The sequence below is a fragment of the Heterocephalus glaber genome, unplaced genomic scaffold (assembly GCF_053883595.1).
Source record: "Heterocephalus glaber isolate CG9 unplaced genomic scaffold, H.glaber_assembly_v1.0 deba00001531, whole genome shotgun sequence".
NCBI classification, from domain to species: domain Eukaryota; kingdom Metazoa; phylum Chordata; class Mammalia; order Rodentia; family Bathyergidae; genus Heterocephalus; species Heterocephalus glaber.
In genome coordinates this window covers 10922250-10939674 of record NW_028258329.1, presented here as the reverse complement: position 1 = coordinate 10939674, position 17425 = coordinate 10922250, and the positions used below count along the sequence as shown (strand labels likewise).

General features: G+C 36.0%; 1 pseudogene; it reads left to right on the top strand.

Annotated features, from left to right (window-relative positions):
• The first annotated feature begins 16563 nt into the window (after positions 1–16563).
• On the top strand, positions 16564–16676 carry LOC147824862 (U2 spliceosomal RNA; annotated as a pseudogene).
• The last annotated feature ends 749 nt before the right edge of the window (positions 16677–17425 follow it).

Below are 17425 nucleotides of genomic sequence, written 5' to 3'. Positions count from 1 at the left end.
AGTCTTGCAGTGTTTTTATTTCCTCATATCCCTCCACCCTCCCCTCCATGCAGTTCCATAACTGTCTTGAAAACCTACTGCATTATAAATATAGTAACTGTGAGAGCAGATGTTCTAGTAACCACTGAAGGGAAGAGAACAGTCTGTGACCCCTAAAATACTTAAAGAAGTGTCCCCGGAGAACTGTCACTATTTGACCTGTGGAAAAATCTACTTTCAGAACTTATCTTTACTGTCTCTGACCAAAACTCTGTGTGAACAACTCTACGTGCAGGGCATTTGTTGAAAAGAAAGAGCAGCGATTATGGAACATCACAGTTACCAGAACAAGTTGGAGCTAACAGTGGACTGACCAAAATAGTGAAAAGGAAAACCTAGGAAATGATATCACACAGGAGTGCCTAAAGATCACGTATTTCTGGAATTCTAGAAAGTCATGTGTACATACACAACTATGCACATTCCCAGGGTTGTGTGCCTTCTCAGAAAGTACCCAAGAAAGCTTAAACCTTTTGCCTTTGGATGACCTTGATGGTCTACACAAGCATAAAGTGAAGGTTGAGCCATAGTTGTCGAATGCTTGCTAGGGTGGGTGTTGAAGGAATGTTCCACAGAGTTCTTTATCAATGTTTGAGAGACTCAAGGATTCAGTTATTTAAGGAAATCTCTGTCTAGTGATTAGCTTTGCATGAAATTAGTGGAGTAGACATTGGTGATCATATATGACAAAGAATACAAATTATAAAAAAACAAACAGAAAAGTATGATGCATACACAGAGGGAAAGAAGTAATCAATAGAAACTGACCCTGAGAAAACGCAGCGCTTGATCCTGCTAGACAAATATTTAAAATCATTTATCATAAATGTGCTAAGATATATATATATATATATATATATATATTATGTATTATATTTAAGTAAAAGAAAAGAATGGGTACTATCTACTGGTGGATGATTATGATGTTTACGTATAGGACTGCTAATTTTTCCAAATATAGCACTGTGTTGGAGGACAATGAGTATGGGAGAGGCTATGGGTGTATGGGAATGCTTTGCACCTCTTTGTCTTTTAGTGTGAACCTAAAATTGCTGTAAAAAATAAAGTCTTTAAAAATTTAGAATAGCCAAACTTCCCAAATTTGACGTAATTGATCTGTAATGTAATTTGAGAAGTTCAGAAATCTGTGGAAATTAAACAACATGCTCCTAATGAATAAAGTAGAACCAAGAAGAAAATTATAAAATACTTTGAACTAAAATAAAATGATAATGCAGTATTGCTAAACCTATGTAATGAAAAAAGTCCCTAGAGAATTTAAATCTGTAAACACCTGTATTAAAAATATTTTGTCAGTAATCTAACCTTTCATTAAAGAAAAAAATAGAAATAGGACAGTAAACTAAACATCAAGCATGTAGAAGAGAGAAAATTAAATATATGAAATAAATATTAGAGTAGATATTTATAATAAAAGAGAATAAATAAATAATTGAAAAAATCTATAGTAAATACAAAAGTTTTTGCAAAGATCGAAAGAATTCACAAATCATTACCTAGATTCATTCAGAAAGAGAAAAGACTCAAATTACTAAAATCATAAATGAAAGAAAAGCAATTATAAATCTATACAGAAATTTAAAGACTATACAGGAATATTAGGAATATTATAGAACAACATAAATTGAAAACTGATTTAAGATATTAGATATATAACAAGTAAATATATTGAATTATTAATCCAAAAGCATTTTACTGAGAAAATTCTAGGGCAGTATGGATTTTTGAGTGAATTTTACAAAACATTCAATGAGTTAACAGCAAACCTTCTCAGATACTTCTAAAGAGTTCAAGAAGACAGAGCCATTTCCAGCTCATTCTATGAGGCCATTATCAGCAGTCTAAATAAAGATAACACCATAAGGAAGTGAATATATCCCAAAATTCAAGGTTAGTCAAATACATTGAAATTGATCAGTATAATATACATTGACATAATAAATGACAAGTTTAATATAATCAATTGAATTGATGAAGTGAACGTATGTGATAAAATTCAGTACAGTTTCACTATAAACAGCAAACTATTAGAGTAAGAATGTGTTCTTACTCTAATAAAGAACATCCATGAAAAATCAAGACTTAATATCACATTTAATGGTAAAATACTTCACATTTTTCCCAAAGACTTGGGACAAGGCTGGATATCAGTTCCCATCACTTCTATCCAGCAGTGTATTGAAGTTTCTATCCAGCATAGTCAAGTAAGAAAATAAATTAAAAGATCCCAAAAGAGGAAAAAAGAAATGGAATTAGGTCTGTAAATTTCACCTGTAAATTACATAAATTAAAATACAGAAAATCCTACCAATTCACAGTGAAATTATTATAATTAATAAATGAACTCAAAAGATTTTGAGATATAGGCCAATGTAAAAAATTCAGTTCCAAGGTAAAATCAATACTTCATCCACAAAAACACAAACCAAAATATTTAGAAATAAATTTAGCCAAAGAATCACAACAGGGGCAGATGAGTGGTGGAGATTTGCCCACTAGGTTTAAGCCATTGGATTCTATCTCTTGCACCAAAAAAAGTAGCAAGAGAAGCATTAATATATGGAAAACTACAAAATTGAATCATAAGAAAATGAAGAAAAATATGATAAATTACCTTAAAAAATATAAAACCTTTTTTCTAGCCCAGTTTTTAGAAAAGAGTAGATTTTTGCCAAGAGTAGATCAACATCTTAAGGCACACTTATTAACTGTATCTGTGATGAGATTGTGGATTTAAACAAATACATTGAATTTTGTTTTTCATTTGTTCATTGTTTATTTTTGATTACTACATGTATCCAATACATAATGTTTATATTCCTTATGAGGAGTTGTGACATGAAATAAAACATCTTAATGCTTTTTATCTTCTTTCTCTCCCCTCTCTTCCCCTTTCCTCAATCTCTTGATCTCCTCCCCATTTGAGAAAAATCTATCTCCCTAATTCCTACCATCTATCTATTATTTTGCTCTTTATTGATACTGCTTTAAAATTGAGATTTAAGAGAGTTAAAGTTTACTAAAATGTCAGTTTGTTATAAAGTCTTTTAAATGATCAGTTTATATCTCTGGTTAAATGAGAAACTTATTTTAGCTTACAGTTTAGATAAAAACCTAACATACCGAAAAAAGTAGAAGTAAAATAGTAAAGAAGAACAAAATAAAATTTAGAACATAGATCTCAAGTTCATGGTCTAGAAGACAATATCGGTAAGATTGCATTAGTCCTAAAATTAATCTAAAGAGTCAGTGAAATCTGTATGTAGTTTGCATTTGGACTTTCTATAGAAATTGGCAAACTGTTTGCAAAATTTGCATGAAACTCATGGGACTGAAAATAGCTAAAGCAATCATGAAAAAAATGAACAAAGTTAGAGGACTCATATTTTTCTGAGGATTTATAAAACTATATATAAATTAAAAAAATAGAATAGTGTTAAAAATAGACCCTTACATTTATGAAGATTTTTCTGTATAATTTTTTGACAATGGTTCCAATAAAATTAAATAAGGAAAAGAAACAGTCCTATGGCAACTGCATAGCCAAAAGCAAGAAAATGAAGCTGGACCTTTATTACATACATATGCAAACATTAACAATAAGTGGATTACAGGCCAAATGGAATGGCTAAAATTATAAGGTTCATAGAAGAAAACAGGAATAATCCTTCATGACCTTGAATTAGGCAGTGTTTTCTTAGCTATGACAACAAATGCAATGGCACCAAAAGAATAGACAAATTGAACTTTATCAAACTTAAAAATGTCTATATTGCAAAGGGCACCCTCAAGAATGTGAACAGATAATCCATCAAACATGAGAAAATATTTGCAAATCATATCTGGTAAGAGACCATTTTGCACATTTTAAAAGAACAGTTAAAATTCAATAATAAATAGATAAGCCAAACATAGAATGAATAAAGAATCTCAATAGATAGTTCTCCAAAGAAAATAAAGAAATGACCAATAAGAACAGAACATGAGGCTCAGTATCATGAGTTATTATGGAAATGCAAATTAAAACCATAGTGAGATACCACTTCATATGCATTAGTATTACCACAAGAGGGGAAAAGATGGGCAATAACAAATAATGAAGAAGACATGCATAAATTGGAATATACAAGTGATGAAGTCACATTGGAAATCAGTTTTCCAATCTTTCAAAATGTTAATGATAGAGTTACCATATGACTTTCCAATTCCACTTATAAGAGTACAACAAAGACAAGCAAAAATGTGAATTGTCACATAAATTATACACTAATGTTCATTGTTATAGCTTATATCTATGTATACCTCCAAAGCCTCATGTGCTCCTAGGCGGAGCTTTTGAGAGATGGCTTAATCATGGGTGTATGGTACTGGATTATGGGTGGGTGGTAACTAGATTAGTCCATTTATTGGTTTGTCATAGTTATGGGTGCTGGGGCTGCCTTCTTTGAGTGTGGATGGCAAAAACCTATAGGCTTGTAGGCTAGATGGAACATAAAGGAAAGAAGGAAGGCAGCTTCACTATTCATGCCTCCTGCCTACCCTGCTGTGGACTGTTTCTCTTCTTCTATTCCCCTCTGCCATGCAGCCCTGCTTTAAAGGCAGCCAATTATGAATTGAAAACTCTATAAACTGTGGGCTAAAGTAAACCTTTCCTCCTTTAACTTGTAGATGTTGGATATTTTGTCCCCATAATGAGAAAGTAACTAAGACATTCATGGAAGCATTATTTACAATAATTCCAAAAAACTGAAACAGCCCAACTTTCCAACAACTCTTGAATGAGTAAACAAAATGTTGCATATATGCCCAGTGGAAAATTACTCAGTCACAAAAGGGAATGAACTTCTGATGTGTATTACAAAGAATGAGCTTTGAAAATATTATATTAAAGAGCTGGGTACAAAAGATAACATTCTGTGTGAGTTCCCATATACAAAATGTCTAGAAGAAGCAAACCCATAGAGACAGAGACCATACAAGTGTTTTCCATTGCCTAGGGCAGGAAGAATGAGAAATGACACCTAGTATCTACTGGATTTCCCTTCAGGGTGATGAAAATTTTCTGACATTAGACGGCAGTATTTATACCCAACATTGTTAATGTATTAAAAGCCACTGAAAATTCTACTTCCATCAGGTAAACAGTATAGCACGAAATTATATCTGAGTAAACTTGTTATTTTAATAATGTGAAACAGGCATCTCTCACATTGAGTTCGGGTGCTTGTTTATGCAGTCAGTAATGTACTGATCAGATTAGCTAAATAATAACCAGATGTCTCAGTAGTGCTACACTACAAAGACACTGTTACAGTTAGACACTTGTGTTCCACCACCAACTCTGGCTCCTTTTCAATGATTCAAATATGCAGTATGAGACAAATGTTTAACGAGCTATGCTAATGCAATCCCTTTGGTATGGAAAATGTTCACACCAGATTTAATAGTGGTCTCCAAAATTCAGGGAAAATTCCATAATAGTAGTGATGAACTCAGGGCTAAGAACTGGGAGTCACAATTAAGGTGGAATGGCAGTGATCCATGGGTAAAGCCCCAGACTTACTTAGACCTGTGATCAAAACTGTCCAAGGAAGGACATAGAAAGAGATTCCAAGCCTCATTCCTCACACCCTAGGAATTCTTCAACAAGGCCTCTGATTCACCAGGAGGCTGATAGGATTCATCACAAAAGCAGCTTCAACAAGACTTGTTCCCATCAGAGTGATTACCATCTTGAGGCACTGGCTTTGATCTCAGAATTGCTGTCACCACCGCCATTAGTACAGACAGATATATGAGTGCCTGCCTGACTCCATGTTTGCCTTTTTCATGTTCAAACTAGATCCCTATACTAATTCTCTACCCTGATTGTCTTGCAAGACAAAATAAGTGTATGTTTATCAAGATAATTGCAAGGCAGCCTAGTTAAAAATGTCCTTGTTGTAGGGACCTTGGCATTTAGAGTTTGGAAATGCTACTTCTTGGTGTCTTGAATTTCTGGCATTACATTGTACAGGTGGTCCAAGTGCTTGATTACTGCATGTAGTTTTCAGAATGATGCTTTAACATTATGCACAAGAGAGAAAGTGATGTAATTCTTTGTCACATGGTCTCTCTTTTTTTCTCCCTTGCCAACAATTTACCCCAAATAAAAGAGCCATGGAAGGAATGTAACTTAGAATCTCTGGTTGGCACATGTTCCCATCCACACTTTGAGTTTGGTCTTCTGGCCTTTGGAATTGTGAGAAGATAAAATTTTCTGGCATTCAGTCCCTAATTTTAGAATAATTTGTTATGGCAGCCACGAGAAACTAGTACAAGTGCTTCAGTGCCCAACAAATAACGTCCCAGTCCTGTGGTATTATCATTAACACTGAGATGAGCAGTGTAACCATCTGGTGACCTCGGGTGACATCTTTTTAAAATCTCCTGCTAAGTTGCTAGATTGGCAGGTTTGTATCCTGTTCCAACATGTTCACGAACCTGTGGGGGTTCACTTAGCCATTAATGAGAGTTCTAAAAATAATGCTTAATCATTCTTCGTTTAAAAAAGTAGGTACAGATAATAGTCAGAATGACACTTGTTATTCCAGCAATAGCACTGTGTTGAAAAAGCTTTGAATTCTGACTGCAATGGAGCAGTAATTTAATTTCTCTATGCCTTGTTTTATTCTTCTGTAAATTGGAGATGTCAGCAGGGATGTAGTTGGTGTTTACAGTGTAAACTTTGTAGGGATATCCCTGGCCTAGTTCTTGCAACTGAAATCTTTGGTTCCCAATAGTACTACTATGTCATGAATTGAAAAGCAAAACAGAAGAAAAGAAAATACCTCCCATGTTATTTGCTTAGCAACAAGAATATATTCTGAGAAATAAGCTTTTGGGTGATTTCTTTATGGGAACCTCCCAGAGTATTATAGTCTGGATATATCAATTCCTCCCAGGCTTATGTCCTGGGGCCTTGATCTGCAGAGCAGCAGTGTTTAGAGTGGGGCTTTGGGGCAGTGCTTGCATTGTGAGGGCTCTAACTTCATCCAGGCATCATGAGTTCATACCTGGGTGGACTCCTAGGAGGTGTGCAGGCCAATGAGGGTATAGCTTTGAAAGATATACTTTGTCCTTGGCTTTGGCTCAGATCTGGCTCTTCTTCTCTGCTTCCTGCTCACCATGAGGTAAACAGCTTTCTTCCACCACTTCCTTCTGTTTATATCAATTGTTTCTTCCCAGTGACAAAAAAACTAATATACAAAGTGTGCTTACACAAACCTATGTGGTCTTGGTCAATCATTCAAGGATGCTTCATAGTGCAACCGGGAGGCACAGTGAACAGATGTGTGAGGCTGCTGCTGCTGTATCATGGCATCTTTTACAGTAAACATTTTTACAAGTAGGAATACTCTCTAAATAGCAATAAAAATGTACTAGAGAAAATACATAAACCAGTAATATGGTCATTTATTGTCATTATCAAGTATGTACTGTACTTGTTGCAGGCACTGTACTTTTATATGCCTAGTGGGGCAGTAAGCTTGTTGTCAGCAGCAGCACCAGACACGCGAGTAAAGTACGTGTGCTACACGTTACAGCAGTGGCAGTGTCACCAGGATGTAGAACGTATTCAGCTCTGTTTTAATTATTAGTCTACCATTGTAGGTGTTGTCCATCACTGACCAAAATGGCATTATGCAGCACATGACTGTATTTAGAACTAATTGATTTTGATCTAAGAGTTCATATGGGTCATTTTCTCAGCCAGTATAAATAACTCAGCCTTGGAATTAATTTCAAATAATAAAAGGTAGATTAATTCTACAAACATTAGCCCACTACTAAAACAATATAGGCAACTCCCTACATTGTCACCCCCAATTTGGTTGCCTTCTAACATGGGCCTCTGGTTTTAACTTGGTGACGCAGCTCATAATCAAAACACAAATTTGGTCATGCTTCCTCCACCATGCCTGCCCTTAGAAGTGCAAACTGCTGCCGAGTATCCACATCTTTGATCATACTAGTCATTCTTTCTGGAATTATATGCTCTTCTCCTATATTTGGTAAACTCGAATTTTTAATTTTTGTGGATGTTTATGTGATTAACACTCCAGTCCTGCTGGATGATAGACTGCATCTACTCTTTCTATATTTATTTTTTAAATAGCATTATTTTCAGAACACTTTTGAATTTACAGAAAAAAAATCAGCAGAGAGGACAGTGTCTCCATATACTTCATACCAAATGTCCCCAGTTATTAACATCTTAGGATAATCTGTGACATTTGCCACAATGAATGAGCCAATACCAGCGCGTTATTATTTATAATAGCTCATATTTTACTCAAATTTCCTTGGATTTGATGTCATATCTTTTCTCTTCCAGGGTCTCATGGAGGACATCACCTTATATTTAGTCATCGTATCTCCATAAAGTTTCCTTAGGAACAGAGTTTTCTCAGCCTTTTCTTGTTGCTGATGACAGTGATAATCTGAGGAGCGCTGGTCAGGTAGGGCTAGCATCCTCCTGCTTTGGAAATTACCTGAAAAACTGGAATCATTGGAAGGAAAAACACAGAAGTAAGACATGATTTCATCACATCACACCAAGAGGACACACGCTGCACAAGACTTAGGAACACTGAGGTTAAACTGAATCACGCAGGAGAGGCAGGACTTTACAACTTTTACTACTATCTCCTACTTCTAATATTTAATATAAATGCCACTACTGCTCTGAAGATTTCCTGGATTATTTCAGCACTCAGCAACCTATTTAATATGTTTACTAGTCAGTGAGAAACATTTGCTAATCATTTCCCGTGTGTCTGGCAGGTGCAAAGTTCGAGGACACATTGATTTAAACAACCTCCTAATGTTTCATGAATAAATAACTTCAAGACTTGACGGTTCTACACAGAAATAATATTTTCTACTTGTATTTCATTAGCATTTATGTAGTAAGCACGCACAGCTTAGGTGGTACTTTGTTAGAAGTGTTAAAGAACAAAATAAATCTAAAATACAGACCTTTCAGAAGCAAGGGCTGGCAAAACTCTGTTCTTGGCACCAAATCCTGCCTGCCACTTGGTTTTTATAAATAAAGTTTTATTGATACACAGCCCTGCACATTTATTTACATAGTAGCTGTGTCTGCATTTGCTGAACGGCAGCAGAGTTGAGTAGTTACAACAGAGCCTGCAGAGCCCACAAAATTTTAAATATTTACTCTCTGGCCCTTTAGAGAAAAAAGTTTCCTGATTTCTGCTGTCAAGCATTAAATTCAATATATATGGAAACCCACAACTCCTGCTAAGTATTTGAAAAACAGATTTAACTCTAAATGGGGAAGCTAATGAAGGAGTTTAATGTATTTTGTAGGGATTATTTGATTTAACTGTAAATCCAGACCAAGGACTGGTTACTATGAATGGCAGTCAGTAAACATGTGTTTATGAAAGACATGTTATGGGCCCAGAAAGTGTCAAGAGAAGGGGATATATTGATAAACAGTAAAGATTCCTATAGTATTGAGGAGTGTTTTTTTCTCCCTCTTGGGTCCCACTGGGAATTGAACCCAGGGTCTTTGTACTGAGGTACATCTCCAGATATTTCTTAAAATGCTTTTTAATTTGAGACAGGGTCTCAATGAATTGCTAAATTATCCAGGCTGTGTTTGAACTTGTGATCTTCATTCCTAGCCTTCCAGAATGCTGGAAGGGATTACAGGCATGCCCCTCCATATCCAGCTATCAAGGGTATATATGTTCTAAGGGAAGAGCTGGACTCTCTGGTATGGTAGGGACCTCTCACCTATGTTAGTAAGCACTTGAAGTCTGATCATCTTGAAATTGACACGTACCAAAAGCATAAAGTACAGAAGAGATTTTCAAAGACTTAGTAGGGGTAAAAACTAAATATCTAACAACATTTTAATATTAATGATATGTTTATTTTCATGATGATTGCATAACATTAATTATTACAACTTTCATATGTACTGTGTTGTATGTATATAACTTTAATATAGCTACTAGAAAATTTAGAAGTACATATAAGGTTTATATTATAGTTCCTATTGGATGGTTTTATTTAGACTTCAGAAATGAGCTACCAATACAGTAGTCACTTAGTGATGCGTCACCATTTAAATTTAATTTAATAAAAAATAAATGTACTATAATTATAATTTCAGTTCCTCAAGTCAATTGAACCACATTTCACATACTGTACTACATACCCACCAGTGGCTAGCGACCACCACAGTGATCAGCAGAGGACAAAAGTAAATATATCTTATACATCATTATAGACAGTTCTATTGATCAGTGCTTCTCTAACAGAATATGGGAAGCTTTCCCAAGTATTTTTACTGATGATGTTAAAACCTTAGGAAAGTAAAGGACTAGAAACACAGCAGACGGGTACTAAGCAAATGCTCCCATAGCTTTGGAAGTCAGTTCTTTCAGGAATGGGTCTTTTAGATACCACACCAGTGTGCTTGCATGAGAGGGACTGAGAACTAGACTAGTGATTAAGTGGACTAATAATTAAGAGAAATAGTAGTAACCTCAGGACACCAGAGAGAAGACAAAATGCTACTGTATAATTTCATATAAAGTACACTAGGGAAAAATGAGGACATATTAATTATGTTGCTTTTTAAAAATATATGTTTTGGAGTATTTTGACTGGAGGACCTGTATAGCTGTGTAGTGTATTAAATGGATGAAATATCTTTCCCTGGATACCAAAGAAAATCATTCTAGGAAGCTTTATTTTCTTTATGACCCCTGTTAGTTTCAGCAGCAGATGTAAAATCAGGCCCACAGCCTCACAAGCAGTGTGCTAGAATGAGAGCATACATGATGTTATAAGAAGAGAAAAAACACACAGTAAAGGCAGGAAAAAGAATGTAAAAAGGGAAAGTAGAACTGAGAATCAGAGCTTACTCCCTGGGTGACAAGGTTACAGGTTTTGGAGCTTTAGAGAATTGGGTTTTATCTCACCACTTGCTAGAATCAAGATAGAATAAAGATAACGGCACTCATGGGGTTCCTTCTGCAGTAATGTCACTTTAGATGTACATCTCATTTAATCCTCCCAAGAACCCTATGAAAGAGAGTCTGTTCTTATCCCCATTTTAAAGAATAAGAAATCAAGGCTTTAAAAGAGTAAAGGTATATTAGTCAGCTTTTCATTGTTGGAACTATATACCATCACCCAACCCTTAAAGGAGTAGATAGTTTGTTTGGTTCATGGGCAGCCCGTTGTTGGCTGGCTCCAGTGTAGGAATATCATGCTGGAAGGGCATAGCAGGGCACAGCAGAGGAGAGAAGCTCGGTTTGGCCTGGCTGGAAAGCAAAGCAGGGGAACAATGCCAGAGAGGAAGGGATAAGTGACCATACAGATCCCAAGGCCACATCTCCACAACCCACCCAGAGACTCCAGAAATTGTGCCTTCTTAATCCTGAAGTGGTTCCCAAGCCAGTGAAGTTGACAAGCCTAACTGTCACGAAAGGGTTCTGCTGGTTTGTTTTGTTTTGTATTCATTGATGAAAATGAACCCAGGGCCTCACACATGCTAGGCAAATGCTCCACCACTGAAGTACATTCTCAGCTCAGCTAAAGGTTATATTCCAATTAAAGTTATAAAAAGGTTTTGCAGTCGAAAAGTTAAAAACTCTGCTCTTCACCACTACATTTTATTGTGACCCAGGCACAATTATTATTCTTTTTCTAGTTAATAAACCTCTACTTAAACTCAGGCCCTTTATCTGTAAAATACTTAGTATCATGCCCATTTTGCAAGATTAACCTAAGTGTTCTATTAGATGCTGGCAATGTTGGCTTACACCTGCATTCATAAGAATAATCTGAAATTCACAAAATGTTCATAAAACTATGAATTTTAGGAAGCAAAATGATACTGAATAATTATTGTTCATGACAGAAAAAGCTGAGAGTTTCAGTCTGATCAACATGTCTTTCAGGTTCCTTAATATTTACACAATTCTCTCATGCTCAAGTTCCAGCAGGATTCTAGAAGAGCTGGGAGAGAGGACATATCCTCTGTCATAAGGATTATACCTGAAGACATTCATGTCAGTTGTGGTCATACTCCACTGAGGCGAACTTCCATTATTGTCAAATCTAACTGAAAGAGTAGCTGGGAACTGTAGTCTTGATATGTGCCCAGCTCCAACTCAATTTTTATGGAAGGAAGAATTATGTGATTTAAAGCGACCACATTTAGACTGTCAACAAGCCAGTTTCTCTTCAATATCCCCTGATCTGGCCTTTAGTATCTTTGTTTCATTTCAATGCCATCTTCTGCTGGTTTCAAGGTCTTCACATTTGGGTAGGAGAACACATGAAGTATCTTTAAGCCTGTCCTCTTTGCCTCCTTCCAGATAGCTAACCTCCTACATAGGCTCTGACCCACCCTCTTGATTACTTTCCAGCTCTTCATGTACAACGTATTTCTCTTCCAGCTTAAGGGCGCTATGGGCCTTCCATGGCAGGTGGATATCATCGGAATGTTCCCAAAAATAATCAGATCTGGAATCTCTGCCAATTCTACTCCCAACTTTTCATGAAGTTGGCCAAATTTCTTAATCACTAAGCTGAATTTTCTGCATTGGTGAAATGTGAATAATAATGTTTATTCTCTTTTCTCAGGGTGCTTTTATGAGGTGGACCTTAGATGAAAAAAGAAAAAGTGCTTTGCAACTCATAAGGTACAGCACACTATTACAACGTTTGTTAAAACTACTGCAATGTACTGTATAAAATATCTACCCTTTTGCTACCTGTTCAGATAGATTATAATTTTACCAATTATAAAATGTTCTGCATAAGTAATATACTAAAAGCTAATGAAATAAAGCATACTTATATTTAGCTTTTTGGTTTAGTGGGGGAAAAAAGCATAGTACAGATTGAATCTCCCTTATTTGAATTGCTGGGACCCAGTATTGTTTTGGATTTTGGACTTTTTTAGATTTTGAAATATTTGCATATACATGATGAGAAATCTTGACAGATGGAACCCTATTACAAACATGATATACATTTATGTTTTATACACACATTATACACATAGCCTGAAGGTAATTTTGTACAACACATTTGGTAAACCTGCATTTTGACTGTAACCTATGACGTGTCATCACATGTAGAATTTTCTCCTTGTGGCATCATATTTCACTCAAAAAGTTTCAGATTTTGGGATGTTTCATATTCTGGATTCCTGGATTAATGAGCATTCAACCTGTAGTGTATTTCTGGATATTAATATATTGGTAGCTGGTTTTCCAAAATAGTATTACAAATTTAGAGCAGATTAAACCCACCCTTTCTGAAATTTCTAATGCATTTATTTCTATTTTTGTGTATAAAGAAATACAATCATTGCTTTGCATCTACTTGATGATATTCCAGTTCATTTCTTGATTATTTGTGCTTCCTGTCTTTGAATTTCTCCATCTTTTCATTCTCACTCTATAAACCTGCACTATTTTTGTTGTTGTTGTTTTAGATTTTTTCTTTGATTCTTACAAAATGAGGTTCACAGATACTTGGAATACTGTCTTATGCTCTGATTTCTCACTAGCAGAGGAAGCAGAGGCAAAGGCTCCAGACCACAGTGTTCCTGTCTCCAACAGAGGTGGGTTTCCATCCTATTTGCTCAGAGGCCTATTTCCCTCAGCAGGCCTCTTTATGGGTTAGTCACTGCTTTCTCCTCTGAGAATTGTGCCATGCGCCTACAAGTTGTATGTGAAACCACTAACTGATGTTAGATTTGCACAGTGGGTAGTTTTTATAAATGTTTCTCTTAAAAAGCAACATCCCAGGGAAGTCCCTAGGAGGCATGTGTAGCACAAGGCTCGCTAGCAGCTGCCAGAATGTGCAGGAGGTTCCCAGGGTTGAATCTATTGCTCCTAGGGATTGATTCAATTTCTGTTCTGTCAGCCAGTGTAACTGCAGACTGCGGTGTGCTCCAGGATTTCATGCACAAAAGGGATATGGCAAGGACAGAAGGCAGAATCTCGGAGAATGGGAGCTAGCTCTAAACCATGCAAATACAACACATTTTGTGATCCCGTGTGTGAGCCCTTTATAGAGACAAAAGGAAGCAAAGTCCTGAGGCTGATGTCTACATTGTTAGAATGAATAGATTATTCATTCCAAATACCTAGAGGGTTGACACAACACCAAGGAAATTTGCTTTTTCTGGTAAAATCAGAAATCACTGATTTTCTTCAATTCTCATCTCATTTTTCATGGAGGCCAAGCGCTATGGATGGGGCCCAGGGCTTCATTGTGATGGACAGAGTCTCTATGAAGTCATTCTCAACATTGCTACTATCTGTGTGATCAGACTGGTTCCTTCACTTTTAGAGACCACCTTGCCTTCGGAAAATGAGGGTTTACCCCAGGGAGTCTCTGGCATCCTTTCGAGCCTTTAGAATCTGTCACACCAGGACTGGATGTGTAGCTCGGCACCTACGAAGGATGCACCAGGTCCGGGGTTATATCTCTAGCACAGAGAAAAAAAGCCATCACGTTTAGGACCATTTTGATTACTATCTTTCTTTGTAATATATTAGGAATTTTTGCTAAATGAGAATTGAACAGAACTATGACATGCCCCTTTTGAATCTTGCAAGATATGTCAAATGGGATACAGAGTTTATAGCGGCTGGTGCTGTGTTTGACATTAACAATCAGAGTAACAATAAACCCTACCACAGAGGCTGTAAAATGCTGAAAAACACTGTTAGGGCACCTCTATGAACATACTAAAGATGCGTTTTTAAAACGAGCCTACCTATGTGTTTCCTTCTTTTTTTTGCTTTCTAACCCACAAAAGGTTAACAAATTTGAGAAGTCGCTTCGCAATCACAGAGTACCATAGAAGTGCCTCAGTTTGCAAGAGCACCTTAGCAAGTCATTAAGCAATTAAAAAATCTTGAAGAATCAAAGGGAAATTACTTCTTGTCTGTTAAGTTACAAAAACTTGAGACGGTCTGCTTTAGGTGTGGATGATACAGATTCAGTCTGCAGTATTCAAATGAGTCCTTTTCTAATCTTACCCTGATCATGAAAAAAAAAAAAATACATAAATGAATGTATGTGTGCATGAATGAATAAATTAAAAAGAAAATTATAAGATTATGTTTATAGGCAAAAAATGTTCTGGGTAATGAGAGTACAGTTCAGAGTTTACCATGGGGATGGGTAGAGAGATGAAAGATGATCTCAGTACCGTTTCCTTAATTAAGATTTGTGGTGTTTCAATGCATTATCAGATCTCCCTGATAATGTTAGGACATAAAACTCTGTTATGGTCCTCATTCCATCGTGGCACACTGGGAAATGAGAGCTGAAATCCAAATCACGGGCTTTCTAGTTGAACTCTCGTTATTACATGGGCAAGAAATAACTCTTACTATAATCATGAAAATTTACATAGAAATTTAATTTCTTGCTTTTGATTTAAAGAATTTTGCAGTTCTAGAGAACTATCATTTGAGTCTAGATACAACAAGAATCAAAACAATACACAACACCAAAGGAGGCTGTGCTCTCCTAATTGATACGACAGACATTCAGATATTTGAATATGACATCTTTGCCACCTCTGTACTCACCTTTTCTTCCAGTTAAATACCCCCTATTCTTTGCATGTGAATTAATTTATTTGATTGAAGATTTTCTCCATGTTCAGTGTAAACCAAGTAGGGTAGTTCGGACTGGTTCTCTCATCACTGTAAATTAGTCACTTTACTGTCTCTGGGATACAGTGGCCAATGCCACACCTTGAAAGAGGAGAGGTTTTAACTTGGCTTATGGTTTCAGAGTATTCAGACCATGGTCAGCTGGCTCTAAGGTAGAACAGGCTTGAAGGCTGCTTAGATTTTAATGCAAGTTAGTGAAAGGCAGCCTCTGCTTTCATTGTCTTTTCATCCAGATTCCTCATTTGTCAAACTCCTTTTCTTCTTACTACACTTTCTATTTTTCCCCCGAGAGCAACCTTTTTTCCTGAATGCCCCAGTGTTATAAAAAGACATAGTAAGAAAGGGGCATTCAGGAACACTGATCTTTTAAATAATAAAATATATACCACTTACTCAACAAAAGTTGAAAAAATAGACTTAGAAGGGGGATATAGCTTTTAACCAAATAATTCTTTTTTTAATGTGTTTCCTCCCTTGACATACATAAGGAAAAACAATATATAATGCAGAAACATCAATATAAATGTAAAATTTAAATTAAATATGAAATAAATTCCACCTAAATGTTGTTTGGACTATTGCCTTGTTTGGCTTTTGGGATCCCCCCATTCATTCCTGCTCTTTCCCCTGTTTAGGATATTATTTTTCAAGATTTACACTTCTGTTTTGCTGTTCATTTTGCTTCTGACTTTTGAGCATGATGACTTCACCAAGTCTACCAGGCCTCCTTCTTAGCAGGTGCAGGCATGAGGAAGTATCTGTATCTATTATCACTTCTTGGCCTTTTGGCTAAGATCAAGTATAGTATCTGTATGTGTAGGAAAAGAACATTTACCATTTGTCCCTTGAGTCTCTAGATAATTAAAATATTTTTTATTCATTAAGTTTATTGGTACATTTTAGGTATACAATACGATGACATTCATCATTGGAAATTTGTACCTCTACATGAAATATCTTGATTCTTATTTTTTTCCCCATTTTCCTACCCTCCCTTCAACCCCTCCATCCCTCCCTACTTACAAAGACTTTGTTTCTATTTTTTCCTTTTCTCATGTTTTTTCCTTTCCCTTCTTTCCTTTTCCCTACCCCTCCCACTTCCCCTTCCCCTTTGGACCTTTTCTCCCTATTTCACATTATCTATTGTACATTTTGATCCTCATTTACACTTTCACTTTGTCACACCAGTGAAACTAATCGATACGTACACATGTGTCCTACTAAAATCGAAGTGGATCAAAGATCTAAATATTAAAACAGAAACACTAATCTGACAGGAAGAAAGGTTAGGCAGAAGACATTGACATAGGAAAAGACTTCATGAACAAAACCTCAGTCACATAGAAATTAGCACAAAGAATCAACAACTGGGATCTCATCTTATTAAAAAGCTTCTGCAAAGCAAAAGAAACCACCAACAGAGTAAAGAGACAACCCACAATGTGGGAAAAAATTTTACCAGCTGTTCCTCAGACAAAGGTCTACTATCTAGAATATAAAAAGAACTTTAAAAATTCAGACCTCCCAAATTTAAAGACCCAATCCAAAAATGGACATCTGAAATGAACAGACGTTTCTCAGATAAAGAAGTAGAAACAGCAAATAAACATGAAAAAATGTTCAACATCCCT